The 14,738-nt window shown below is 39.2% G+C and overlaps 1 long non-coding RNA gene across 1 annotated transcript in view; it reads left to right on the top strand.

The window, feature by feature from the left end:
• LOC117308818 (uncharacterized) overlaps positions 1 to 14,738 on the top strand; it is a 497,295-nt gene that overhangs the window by 448,173 nt on the left and 34,384 nt on the right. Inside the window, exon 11 of the long non-coding RNA XR_012327721.1 lies at positions 10,049 to 10,244. This is a non-coding gene — a long non-coding RNA (uncharacterized lncRNA). The remainder of the gene's footprint in view (positions 1 to 10,048; positions 10,245 to 14,738) is intronic.

Raw genomic sequence — 14,738 nt, 5'->3', positions numbered from 1 at the left:
TGATAGATTGGGTGAAAATACTGGCTCTGAAACTAATTGGATTTATACAAGTTATTTAATTTCTTTAAGCCTCAATCATTAATCCAATTTTGGAATCCTTAATCCTAATTGAATTTGGATTCTTAAAATTTAGATGCATTTGAGAACCAAAACCATTTACACACATACAGCTTACTATATACCTTTAGAAAATTGTACTGTTGAGCTATTTTCACTAGTACAACTTTACCATTCCAGGAAACTTTTACTCAAAAAAATAAAAGTTGCAAATAGCTGTATATATTTTTTTAGGAAAATCTCTTCATTCTGTTGGGCTATTTTCACTAGTACAACTTTACCATTCCAGGAAACTTTTACTCAAAAAGATAAAAGTTGCAAATAGCTGTATATATATTTTTTAGGAAAATCTCTTCATTCTGTTGAGCTATTTTCACTAGTACAACTTTACCATTCCAGGAAACTTTTACTCAAAAAGATAAAAGTTGCAAATAGCTGTATATATTTTTTTAGGAAAATCTCTTCATTCCTCCAAAAAGACATCTACATGAACATTAGACTGTCAGCTTTTCCGTAGCTACATTTTTCCCCCTAAAACTACTCTTTTCTCCTCCTTATTCTTGGAAACCCTTGCCTAAAAATCTCCACCTTGCTGTGTTCACCACATCTCCTCTGAGATGGTTAAGGGATAGAACCAGCCATTTCACAAAGCTCAGAAATTGTAGTACAGCTCTTCCTTGCTCTAATCTTGCTCTGTTCTTAACTTTATTTCAAGACCATCAAGGTGACACATGCAAGCTGTTGATACTTACGTTTTGATGCACACATACACACATGTGGAATGTTAAATAGATGTTCCCAAGATACAACTAAGTCCCAGGAAATCGTCTCTGTATCTGACAAAATCTTCTCCTTTCTAGGATGATACTTTAATCGACTTGACCTTCCTTTCATGTCAGCAGATTACTGAGCCACACAGGAAATTTTCTGATAGGAGACAGTCGTACACAAACTTTTTATTTGCTTCTTTTCAGCTGAAATATAAAATGCAATTTCTAGATTATACTACTCCAGAAACCAGTTGAAAATGGAAAAGTTTGTTTCATACATGGTTTTGTTTTTATAAACTAACTCATCCCTATGCCAAAGGTTCAACCTAATGGAAGTAATGCAACAGATTCAGAATGGCCCACATCCTCAGGACTATTTTTCCATGTATCCCAAAGAATAAAGAACCATCTTAACATTTTTAAGTCCCGCACATTCTGAAAAGAATGCATCCTGAATGCTCAGAGATGGTAGCTTTCAGCCCAGCCCTGAACCATATAAGTCAGGTGCCCTAGGAGAGCTACCACCTTGACCTGAGGAGGCTGAGTGTATTCATCCAGGTTCCCTCATGGGATCGGTTCTGCTCTGTAAGAGGCCAACCAGCACACAGCATATTTAGAGGCAAGAGTCATCAATCCCAATGTCCAAAACTTTAAAAAGAGGAAGGATATATTTCCCAACCTGCCAATGGACTTCTCATCTCCCTCTGTGACATTAAACCAGCATTTCATGCCAAGGAGAGCATCTGAAGCAGATAATCCTCTTCATTGTTGCCTGGTGGAGGTGTGGTGCTTAAATATTCCAAGAACCATCAATTTCAATTATTTCTAAGAATCCTGCAGAGTCTCTTGATGACCCATGGGGGTCACTGAATGAGCATCTTTTGAATGACAAAACAGTTGATTGAAACCAGTGAATTGGTGTGTGAAGAACTGAATTTGAGATGTAATCACTGTTTTTAAGCCTTTATTATGTGACAGTCATCCTACGGGCACTTTCACAGACGTGGTCTTAACTACCTTTATAAAGTGAGTACTGTTATTTTTATTTTGCATGTGAGAATGCTGAAGCTTAAAATGTTGTCTAAAGTAAAATGTTGGGGCTTCGCTGGTGGCGCAGTGGTTGAGAATCCGCCTGCCAATGCAGGGGAGGCGGGTTCGGGCCCTGGTCCGGGAAGATCCCACATGCCACTGAGCGGCTGGGCCCGTGAGCCATGGCCTCTGAGCCTGCACTGTAGGGCCCGTGAGCCACAACTACTGAAGCCCACGTGCCTAGAGCCCATGCTCGGCAACAAGAGAAGCCACCGCAATGAGAAGCCCGCGCACCGCAACGAAGAGTAACCCCCGCTCGCAGCAACTAGAGAAAGCCCCACGCAGCATCAAAGACCCAACACAGCCATAAATAAATAAATAAATAAATAAATAAAATACATGAATAAAATAAAATAAGATGTTGGCATACATGTTTAGTTGGGATTTGGAGCCATGGTTATATTTCAAAATGAACGTTTCTGGGCTTCCCTGGTGGCGCAGTGGTTGAGAGTCCGCCTGCCGATGCAGGGGACATGGGTTCGTGCCCCGGTCCGGGAAGATCCCACATGCCACTGAGCGGCTGGGCCCGTGAGCCATGGCCTCTGAGCCTGCGCGTCCAGAGCCTGTGCTCTGCAACGGGAGAGGCCACAACGGTGAGAGGCCCGCGTACAGAAAAAAAAAAAAAAAAAAAAAGAACGTTTCTTGTACAAATCACTTTGAGGATCATAGCATCATCGAAGGAAAATATGTCTAAGAAACAGATTTTGAAGACACAGAAGAATATGATATTTTATATCAGAAATCTCTGGCCTTGTAAAGTACAGGAAAATAAGTAGAGATGTTCAGTATGAATTTTTTTTTCTGAAATGAGATGCAACTAGTTTTATGCTCAGTTAAATCTTCCTGGTATTATATGTTAATTTTTGAGCGTAAAAAGTTTTTTAAGCTTCAGCATAGACAAATTTTAATGGTTAGAAACTGCTTTTAAATTTAGGCCAACCTTTAAACAGCCTTCTCACATTAACATTATTGCAAGAAGTAAAGCCAGATGCAATGAAGAGGTTTTGCCCATCACCCCAAGGGTGGTGGCTCAGAGCAGACAGAGTCCAGACAGGACTGTTTCAGCAGCAGTGCAGAAAGGGCAGAAGCAAACATTACTCTTTCCGACTGGTAATTCCTCCTCTTCTTTGAATTTTTGTCTGCGTAGACTCTCCCTTTCGCTAGAGACTTTGAAATCCGATGAAGAATGGCATGAGAAGGGTGCATTTCAGGTTACAAAGTTTGATTTTTCTAGTCTGTTGAATGTAGTGCCATGTAGATTTGATAACCGCTGAAATTAACCATCAGTCAGTCATCTCACTGGGTCCTCCGTTCTGTGTGTTCAGTGATGGGCTACCTTAGACTGGTTTCTGAACTTCTCTTGCTTTTGACTGTTAGCTTTGGACATGTAAGAATATGAAAAGCTCCCATACATAAAGGAGGAATTAAGGGGTCTGTTTGCTTCCTTATGTTTCACTCTTACTCTCAGGGTTTAGAATATGGATTTGAGGCAAGGTTATTAGAACTTGGATCCTACCTCTGCTACATTTTAGCTCTGCTCACCTGGGCAAGTTAGTTAAACTTCCTATATCTCAGTCTCCCTACTTACGAAATAGAGAGAATGATACCTACTTCATACAATTATTTTAAAAATTTAGACTCAGGATAAGTAAAGCATTAAAACCATGCTGGGCACACAGTATTAGCTGTTCTTATTAAGGATGCCTGATCATCCTAATAACATGTCTGTGTGGGACTGAAGCATTTCAGTTCAAGAGTTGACGTGTTCATCATTGATGTGTTCATGTGAAATATCAAAACGATTTCTCTTAGTCCAAAATTTAATTTTTCTTTATTAGCATTATATTCCATCAAAAGTTATAACCATAGTCTTAGAATACAATACTGAGCTCTTTCTTTTACCTTAGACACTGAGAAATCTTATATTTCAAAATATGTCTACATTTCTATGAGCGTTTCCTCCAAGTACTCTGCCAGCTTTTTGTAGAAATCAGGGAAAAATTACCATGAACTGTTAGAAATGATAATCAGGCAGGATTTTGTTGGGAAACAAAAGGTGGTATTTTTGTGGTGGTGTCAAGCTAGAATTTGAAGTCACCTTAGCTGTAAAACACGCGTGGAGGAATTCTAGCAAATCTGCTGCCTTTGTTCTAACAGAAAGTGTTTGGTATCGGTAACCCACATCAACTGGGGAGTGGTTAAAATACCAGGTAAATTCCCACAAAATGCTTTTTTTTTTTTTTTTTGAATGAAATGTGCTTTTTTTTTTTTTTTAACATCTATTGGAGTATAATTGCTTTACAATGGTGTGTTAGTTTCTGCTTTATAACAAAGTGGATCAGTTATACATATACATATGTTCCCATATCTCTTCCCTCTTGCGTCTCCCTCCCTCCCACCCTTCCTATCCCACCCCTCTAGGTGGTCACAAAGCACCAAGCTGATCTCCCTGTGCTATGCAGCTGCTTCCCACTAGCTATCGATTTTACATTTGGTAGTGTATATATGTCCATGCCACTCTCTCACTTTGTCCCAGCTTACCCTTCCCCCTCCCCATGTCCTCAAGTCCATTCTCTAGTAGGTCTGTGTCTTTATTCCCATCTTGCCCCTAGGTTCTTCATGACCATTATTATTATTTTTTTTTTTTTAGATTCCATATATATGTGTTAGCATATGGTACTTGTTTTTCTCTTTCTGACGTCACTCTGTATGACAAACTCTAGGTCCATCCACCCCACTACAAATATCTCAGTTTCGTTTCTTTTTATGGCTGAGTAATATTCCATTGTATATATGTGCCACATCTTCTTTATCCATTCATCTGTTGATGGACACTTAGGTTGCTTCCATATCTTGGCTATTGTAAATAGAGCTGCAATGAACATTGTGGTGCATGACTCTTTTTGAATTATGGTTTTCTCAGGGTATATGCCCAGTAGTGGGATTGCTGGGTCGTATGGTAGTTCTATTTTTAGTTTTTTAAGGAAGCTCCATACTGTTCTGCATAGTGGCTGTATCAATTTACATTCCCACCAACAGTGCAAGAGGGTTTCCTTTTGGTATACAGTCATTACCTTAAGACAGCATTGCAGGTTCAATTTCGGGTTAATCTCTTGCAGATGAGAAGCCCATCGTATGTTTACAAGATTGAAGATGACAACTGAGCTAAACATTGTCCTAAATTTGGAACAGGTGTTAGCGAATGTATGCTGGGAAATGTCGAAATCAGCAGTAGACTCATCAGTCCAGCTTCTCAAGTATCCCTCAACCGGAACCAAGCACTGCGGTGCCAAAAGCCATCAGAAAAAACCAATCTCACAAAGAGAGAGTCCCCAGCACGATGTGACTCCAGGGGTGTTTAAAGCCCCCTTGCTTATTTGCTTATTCACAGCTTATCAATACCGAGAGTTCCAGTCTGAGAAGATCTTTTTTTTTTTTTCATCTTTATTGGAGTATACACAATGGTGTGTTAGTTTCTGCTTTATAACAAAGTGAATCAGTTATACATATACATATGTTCCCATATCCCCTCCCTCTTGCGTCTCCCTCCCCCCCACCCTTCCTATCCCACCCCTCTAGGTGGTCACAAAGCACCGAGCTGATCTCCCTGTGCTATGCAGCTGCTTCCCACTAGCTATCTACCTTACCTTTGGTAGTGTATATATGTCCATGCCTCTCTCTCGCTTTGTCACAGCTTACCCTTCCCCCTCCCCATATCCTCAAGTCCATTCTCTAGTAGGTCTGTGTCTTTATTCCTGTCTTACCCCTAGGTTCTTCATGACATTTTTCAGTTCCATGTGTTCTTTTAAACGTGTGTTCTGTTAAAAAAAATAAAATAAAATGCTGGTCCCAATTATGAGCATCATTAGCCTCCACGATGCCAAATCTACTGTACACATTTGGTCTTTATTTTTCCTGATCTCAGAAATGTTTGACAAAACTGACCACTCCCTACTTTGATATTCCTTTCTTGTGCCTTCCTTGATACCTCCCTGTCCTCTCTCTCCCTCTCTCCCTTTCTCTTTCACTGTTTCTCCCTCCTCTTTGGATTCTCTGCTTAGTTTTCTTTATTAGTTCTAGCCAATCAGTAAATATCAGATTTTGAAGACTGCTTACTCTTTTCTCTCTCTTTCTGTGATCTTCTCCACTCTTGGCACTTGAATTACCACTTACCCACTGATAACTCCTATCTTACCTAGGTTCCTCCAAAAGCAGAATGAGGCAAAGGTTTGTAGTTTATTTGAAAGTTATTCCAGGCTGTGGCAGAAATGCATGGGACGAGCAAGACAGGGAAGGAGGAAAACCAGCAGAAAGATGCGTTATCAAGTTAACCACTTCTGCAGCGGCAACTGGTGCTGGATCCTTCTGAGATCTTCTGATCAGCCTTACAAAATGCAGCTCAGATTTGCCCATACAGGGGAGAAGAAAAAGAAGTATTTATTCATCAGCTTCTATTTCCCATTGATCAAGGATGGCGTCACGGGAGTTAACTCCCTCACATTCTGGGGGTTCCTATACGAGCCTCAGGCAGCCCTCAAGAGATACAAGGCTAAGGCTTAGGAGATTAGACCTGCAAGTATCTGGTTGGAACTTGGATGAGAGGGGATAGCAGTGGTGGTTGTAGCAGCTTTGATTAGAGTAAGAGGTGGGGTTGAAAGGATGTAACAGGATGTGTGAGACGGGCCTGATACGACTCCCAAGCATATTTCTTTATCACAGATTTTACTGAACTCTGGATTCACATAACCAACTGAACTCATGTTCTTTTCCATGAAATTCCTCCAAAGTTTCCCATCTTGGGAAATGGTACCTAGTTGCTCATGGCACAAAACTTAGTCATCATTCTTGAGGTTGCCCCCTCCTCAATTCTCCATCTGAATGGGTCCCCAGTTCCTCTTCGTGGTTTTCTCCCTTTCCACAGAGCCTCCTATAGTATAAACCATCATCATCTCTTACTTTGACTACAGGAACAGCTACTCCTCATTTGCTCTCGATTCCTTCAGATCTCTTTCTCTGCTGTGAACTGAAAGGATCATTTTTACATGAAAGTCTAAGCACATAATTCTCTAGTTAATTCCCTTTACTGACTTCTCATTGCTCTTAAGAAAGTCCGAACTCCTTAAAAGTGGCCTGAGTTGAGCCCTGCCCGTCTCTGCCCATCATCCTGCTGTAGTTCACAATGGTCCAGCTGCACAGAGCTTTCCTTCATGTGTCAAATGACACAAGCTCCCTCCTTCCTCTGTTCCTGAACACACTCCTGCAGTAAATACATCCTTTTCTGTGAGATATTTTGGAAAAAAGGCAGATTAATGGAGATGTTTGGAACTTAGAAAGATGGCATGAGTCAAACTCAGGGGACAGCCAGAGAGAGGTAAGTAGTTCAGAAAGAGGGAACTGAGGTCTGATTTAAACATTGGCTACTTTACTGTTTTTAATCCAGGGCCTGTGCATCCAGGCATTCAGTATTTACTTAACAGTTATATCAGTTACACAGCACTTAGTTTGTGCAAACACTGTCCCAAGTGCTTTGAAACATTAATGAGTTTACTTAATTACTGCTGTGTGTCAAAACAGAGCTCTGTTCCAGATTCTAGTTCCTTAATATTGTCATGCTTATTAGGCAAAATACTACGCTTCTTGGAAGTCTGTTGGTTTTATAGAATGAGTGGTTTAAACCTTGAGATTAAATTATTATACATTATGCACTTCTGGAAATACCTGACTTCAAAGCATTCATGCTTTTCCATTTATTTTTTCTTTAATTCATTCAATATTTGATGAGAATCATCTTTATGTTAGGAGCTTTGCTACCACTGGGATATGCTTCCAAGACCTCAAATTCTCTGTCCAAACCTGACCTTTCTTCCCCTTGCTGGCGTTCCCTGCCACCTGTCTCTCCTTGTTTTGGATAAACCTCTTCACAGCTACCTAAATCCTCTTGCAATATAGGACACATTTAATCTATTCCAATTCCTTAACTTGAAACGAAAGACCCTTGACTATGCATGTATAGCCCAGACCATGGCCCTGGGAGCTCAGTTCTAATCCCCTTCCACACATCTCTAGCTCCAGCCATCCTGCCATTCCAGCAGGAGCATCTCACTAGGAGTGCCTTCTTCTCTCATTGCCCTGTTTTTGCATTTCCCCTGCCTTCTACTTGCAAAGTTCTTTAATCTTTGATTGACTTAGAGACTCCACTCATTCTTAAGCATCTAGATCAAATGATGCATTTTATTAGGAAACTTATTTTGCAGAGATGGACACTGTCTCCTCTGAATCCTCCCATCGTTTGGTGCATGTGTCTATTTTCCCTATTTTACTTGTTTGTAAACTCCTAGTTCAACTCTGATCTTCTCAAGTTCACAAATCATATCTTCTCCATTTTTCTTTTATCAGCATTTTGGGAAGAGACTGTCATCATCAAAACAACAGAGATAAGATATCTAAGAATAAACACAAATTAAAGATATCCAGACATTATATGAAGAGAATTTTAATATTTCACTAAAGGATATGAAGTAAGCCTTAAATAAAAGGAAAGTCATACCCTGTTTTTAGACAGAAAAACAGAATTCCTATTGGCAATTTTTCCCAAAATTAAACAATAAACTCATTTATATCTCAATTAAACTAACAACAGATTTTTTTAACTTAGCAAAAATTCATGTAAAATAATCAGCATGTGAGAACATCTTGGGATAGTCTGATAAAGAAAAGTAATTAGCAGAAAGTCATTTTTATTGGTTTAAAAGTACTATGAAGCTACACTAAAGTAATTTGGTATAAGTTCATAAATAGATCAAGAAAATTGAAAGAAATTCAGAAACAGACACATAGAAATAATCAAGATATTGGTGAAGAGGATATTTAAAATTGTTGAGCATCTGATAGATTATTCAGAAGGTTCCATTGGGCCATTTGGATAACTCTTCTCAAAAAACTAAAGCTAAATCCCTACTGGAAGTTTTAGTCTAAAATAAATACCAGATATACAAGCATTTAAACTAAAAAGAGATATTCTAAAAAGACCAGAAGAAATAACCTTACTTTTTAAAAACTTTAGAATGGAAAAAACTCTTTCTAACTTAGAAATTGAGAGGGGAATGTCATAAATTGGACCACATAAAAAAGTATAAATTTGGTATTACAAAAAAATTTCATGTTGCAAGAAAAATGACAACTATGGAAAATGTATGCAAAGTATAAAATCTATGCCAGACAAATGCCATATTTTCTTACTACACAAAGTGTTCTCACAATAGAAAAATGAATAAAAATGAAACATTTCACAGAAAAAAATAACAAATAGTGAATAGCCAGCCATATGGTAAAATGCTAAAATTAACACGTAACTATACATGCAAATTTAAATAACAAGAAGACACCATTTTCCCCTATCTTACTGGAAACACTAGAATGTTTTATAATAGCCAGTGTTGGCTAGAATAAGTAAGTACTCTCAAATCATGTTGAAAGGCAATTTTAAAATACCAAGATTTCTTGTGATCCAGAATCCTACTCACAGGAATTTATCTAACAGTTTTACTTAAATGCAAAGATGTTCATTGATTTTCAGATCCAGAAACAACAAAATGTTCATCAAAAAGAGAAGTATTAGTAATATTCATACATTGTGCTATTTTTGCAATTGTGATTAGAAATGGTAGATTTAACTATTTAAATGGAAAGTTGACCAACATATCAGTTAATTTAAAAAATTGTAAAACACAGATGTTTGTGTAAATGAAAGGATCATTTACATGGAATAGTACATATATCTTTCCAGACATGAAGTCATGAAACCTAACACGGTTAAATCTGGGGAATAACAACTGAGCCGGAGGGGAGATGGCAAGGGGACAGTATAACCTTCAACACTTCTGTATTATTGGAATCATTTTATAAACCTAACAAAAGATTGTTTTTCATAGGTTTCTAAGTTCCAAAAATGACAACTCTTCTTACCTCTGTCACTTTAGACTGAGAGAGTTATTCCGGAATAACTTTTTTATTCTAAGACACCATGTGTCTTCCCAGTAACTGATGGATCCAGAAATTGAAATATTCATGCTCCCTGATGGTGACAAGTCCCTTTTGGGGTTAATTTTTACATTTATACTTTGCTCTAACAGGAACGCTGAAATCTGCATGTGCGTGTCATAGCTAGGATGTTTTTGGCACAAGCAGAGGCTCTTGCTGCCGCCGTGAAGAAAGAACGGATGCCTATGACAGGAGTGGCAGCTCGCTGGCGATGAACAACCTCACTTATTTTGGCATTGCGTACATCATACATTTTCTTAGTCCTCTGCTTTCTGCACAGCCTTCCAGGTTAGTAGAAAAATAGATTTTGCATTATTATTATTTTCTCTGTTGCTTCCTGATAAAATAAGAGGGATAGATATTGCCTTTCTACGTGCTCTAATTGCCAGACATGGGAGCTTGGCTCTCAATCATGTAACTACAGGTACAACTGCTTAGGTGAGTGGCTCTTCTGATGACTACGTGTGGTTTTGTACCCAGTTCCAATGTGTGGTTTTTTTTTCCCGACACCACCTAGCAATTCTCTGACACCAGCTTGGTGTCCTACAATTGAACTTAATTATGACATCATCTACCCAGGGATAGCATCAGATCCACAGGACAACCCCTTCTTCAGACACCAGTGACAAGTACAGGTTGTCAACTGTGCTTCTGACCGACCAGCTATAGATCAGAGGTTCCCACAACCCCCCTCTGATGAATATTTGATTAATTGCTAGCATGGCTCACAGAACGCAGGGAAACAGTTTACCTACTAGATCGCCAGTTTGTTATAAAAGGATATAACTCAGGATCAGCCAGAGGAAGGAGATGTGTAGCGCAAGGTGTGGGGAGGAATTCAGAGCTTCCATGCTCTCTGCACGCTACTCTCCCCGCATCTCTGCGCGTTCACCAACCCCAAAACTCTTCAAATCCCATCCTGGGTTTTTATGGAGGCTTCATTACATAGGCATGATTGATTAAAACATTGGCCATTGGTGATTGAATTCAATCAGTGGGTGAGACTGAAAGTTTCAACCCTCTAATCACATTGTTAGCTCCATTGACAACCAGCCCCCAGCCTTAGGTGACCTAGATACTTTCCAAAAGTCACCTAATGAACATACACATGACACTTTATCTCTCTCATCACTCAGGAAATTTCGAGGGTTTTAAGAGCTGTGTGTCGGGAATGGGGTGAAAACCAAATTTGTATTTCTTATTATAAATCACAATATCACACCATGGTTGGTCAGATCTTTGGAAAGTTCGAAGGTAACAAATACAGATGAGAAAACAAAATAAAAAACATGGAGGGTTCCCTTCCTATTGTCCTTTTATTCTGTAGGAGCGCTGATACCCAGGATTTCTGCTGATGCCACTTATTTAAGTCAAAAGTGTGGAACTCAGCTTGAAGCTTCTTCAGGAAAAAGAGTAGGGTAAATACTGATCACTTCTAGCCATGTTTTCTATTCTGAGTTCAACATCATTAACTAGATAAAAATTGTTCCCAAGTGGTGGTAGTTTTTTAAAAAACATGATAATTTCTTAAAGCTGAATGTAGTGTACCTATAGCCTTGTATGTGGTGATAACTCAAAAAAAAAATGTTGCTGCCACACTTGTTACCCAAATCACAATAGGATGCAGAGGACAAATATTCCTCTAATCATAATATTCAGCATTTCTAATAAATTAGACATACAAAAATAGTAAAGAGCAAAAAGACACTATTTAAAAATAAAAAAAGAAAAGTATTTAACCCTCTATTCCCTCAAACATTGAACACGGTCATTCAGTGCAGTACATAGGCACTATCAGAATTCAACTCAGCCAGTTTCATAGAACTTACTTGCTCCTAGAAAGCGATGTACTTTTTTTTTCTTTTTTTGAAATTGTGGCTCATAAATCTTTCTATAAGGAAAACCACCAACTCAATTTTTCATGACTTCAATATAAAACCATTAAAAAGTACACTAGCTACTTACCAGAAAAGGAAGGCATTTCAGTACTGGGGCATGGGGTAGCTGTTTCTCTCACTTTTCAAAATGGAATTTAGTTAATTTTATGATGTTTTAGTTTTAATTTTATTATTAAAAATCATGCTCATTGAAAATAATTCAAAGCATACAGAAAGTTATAGGGGGAAAAGTCACTCCTCCTTGCCTTACTTCCGCGAGTTAAGGGCATTTGCTATATTCTTAAATATCTTTGTGACAGATCAGCTAAGATTTTCACTGGTTTCAAGAGAATATGTAATTTCTTATTGAAACGTTTTTATGAAGGCTGCTTGTCCCATAATTCCAGTATCTGATTCATCTTGGTGTTGGCATTGGTTGATCATCTTTTCTCAGTATGATAGTTTCTTTTAATTGTATCAACCTTTCAACAATTATGTTAGGAGACTCCAGGTCCTATTTAAATCTTTTATTTTAGCAGACAGTCACCTGCTTGGGATTAGCACACAGCTCCTGGCTTACCTTTGCAGACTGTGGTTCCAAGGACAATTCAATTTTTTTTTAAGTGTACACTTCAGTGGTTTTTAATATAATTACTGATATGTGCAACCATCATCACAGTCAATTTTAGAATATTTTCATCACAATGAGAAACCTGTATCCTTAGAAATCCTCTCCCTGTCTCCCCATCTCCCAGTCCTTAGCAAGCATTAATCTACTTCTGTGTCTATAGATTTGCCTGTTCTAGAGATTTTACATAAATGGAATTCAAACACGTGACTTGCACTTTCACTTAGCATAATGTTTTCAACATTCAGCCATGTTGTGGCATGTATGAGTCTTTATTCTTTTTCACGACCAAATAATTTTCCATCTACGGATACACCACATTTTATTTATCTGTTGATGGATAGCCAGTTGATGAACATTTGGATTGTTTCCACCCATTGGCTATTGTGAACAGTGCTGCTATGAATATTTGTGTATGAGTTTTTGTTTGCATGCCTGACTTCAATTCTTTTGGGTGTATATGTAGGAGCGGAATTGCTGGGTAATCCTATATTTAATGCTGTAATTCCATGTTTAACCCTTTGAGGAGCCACCAGACTGGTTTGCACAGTGTCTGCACCGTTTTGCATTCCTACCAGCAACGTATAGGGCTCTAATTTCTCTACATCCTCACTCACACTTATGTTCTTTTTCTTTTGGACAATTTAATTTTTAGAGCCTTTAGAGTGCCATTTTGTCTGCTTGGTTCATCTGGTGTCACTGGGGCTCCCACTGGGCCCTTCCAGTGCTTGAGGAGGAGATAGGAGTCCCCCAAAGCTGGGCTGCCTGGTGCCTCTAGATGGTGAGAGTCTCCCCCTCTCCCCAAGGGACAGAACGTTCTTCTGGGACAGACTCTTAATGTAGCTGGATCCCTTTTGCCATTGGTGCCCACTCACCCAATCTCTTGGTGGGGGAGGGGAGTCTCAGGTCTACAGGGACAAAGAGACTTTCCGACCAGGCTGCCTGCTGTGGCTTCCCCGGCAGTGTCGCCTGGCTGCCCAGGTTGTCTATGTGGAAGCAGATCCTGTCCCTTGCCTGATGATTTCCAGAGTGGGTCTTGATCTCTCACCCTTGTATACATTGCCCTGCTTGCCTGGTGGTGTTCCTAGAACTCCTGTTTAATCCAGGGGAGGAATGAGCTCATTTGGGCTCCCTTCTCTTCTCTGATGGGAGATCTGGCACGAGGGGCTGAGTAGCCTTTCTCTGTTGGGTGGAGGGTTGTAAGACCCCCGCCACTATGTTTTTCCCTTAGTTGTAGGATCACAAACAAATTCGTCTTCCTCTTTCCACCATCCAGAGTTCTCCTTCCGTTGCCTCTTGCATTATTTCCAGGGTTTATAGCTATACTTGGCAAAAAGAAGCTGGGAGAAATGAATCTACAGCCTCTTTCTTGTCCAGACTGGAAATCTTTAATGTTCTTTTAATGTGCACGTCTCCCCAGCTAAACTCTGAGGGCTAGGGAAAGACACCACATCTTAAAGTTGTGTCTTCAGCGTTTAATTCAGTTTCTGACTCATGGCAGGCACTTCTTAAGGAAGTGTTAATGAATTAACATACAGAATTTGCTCTGCCTTTATTTTACTACGGTGAACAGGAGATTTTTCTGTGCTATGTTACTCAGCAGTGACAACAAACCCAGATTAGGGCTCTGCTTAATAATGTAAAAATGTGACTTTTTTCTCTGCGCTTGGATAGCTGACTTCACATTTATCTCTTAGTGTTATCTCCATTGCAGGCGACTAAAAGATGTCAGAAAAGGATATCAGTAATACATCACGTCACAAGCATCAGAGAATGTCTGAGTGGGCAAATAGTTTTCTCAAAGGACTTTAGAAAATAGTCTCTATATACCTTTGCTGCTCAAGGCTTCCATTAAGACAAGATAAAAAGAAGAGTTTTACTCTTCTAATTATAGGTAAACCTGTGAAACACAGCACCCAGCATGGTTGAAGGTTTTGTTTGTTTGTTTATTGCCCTGGTTTAATGGAATCCTGGGGCAAAAACCTTAATGTAGGTTAAGATTGTTTAATAGTAGTCATAATGCCTCCCTCATTTTCAGTGTCTCCTGGTGTGAAGCTCTGAGCTAGCCACATTACTTATATTCCTAGTCAACTCCACAAATCTCCATTCTGTAGATGCCGCAGCTGTGAATTAGAGAAATTATATTATCTAAAGTCATACAATTTGTTCAAACAATAGAGTTAAGTGTGCACACTGAGGACCGTCCACGCTTTTGTTTATAGGTTGGCTCTTATAAAATACAATATCTAAAAGCAAGCATGAAAATGTTACACATGA

This window comes from Tursiops truncatus, chromosome 18 (genome assembly GCF_011762595.2).
Source record: "Tursiops truncatus isolate mTurTru1 chromosome 18, mTurTru1.mat.Y, whole genome shotgun sequence".
In the NCBI taxonomy this organism is placed as follows: domain Eukaryota; kingdom Metazoa; phylum Chordata; class Mammalia; order Artiodactyla; family Delphinidae; genus Tursiops; species Tursiops truncatus.
Note: the sequence above shows the minus strand (reverse complement) of the source record. Positions and strands in the feature narration are given on the sequence as shown.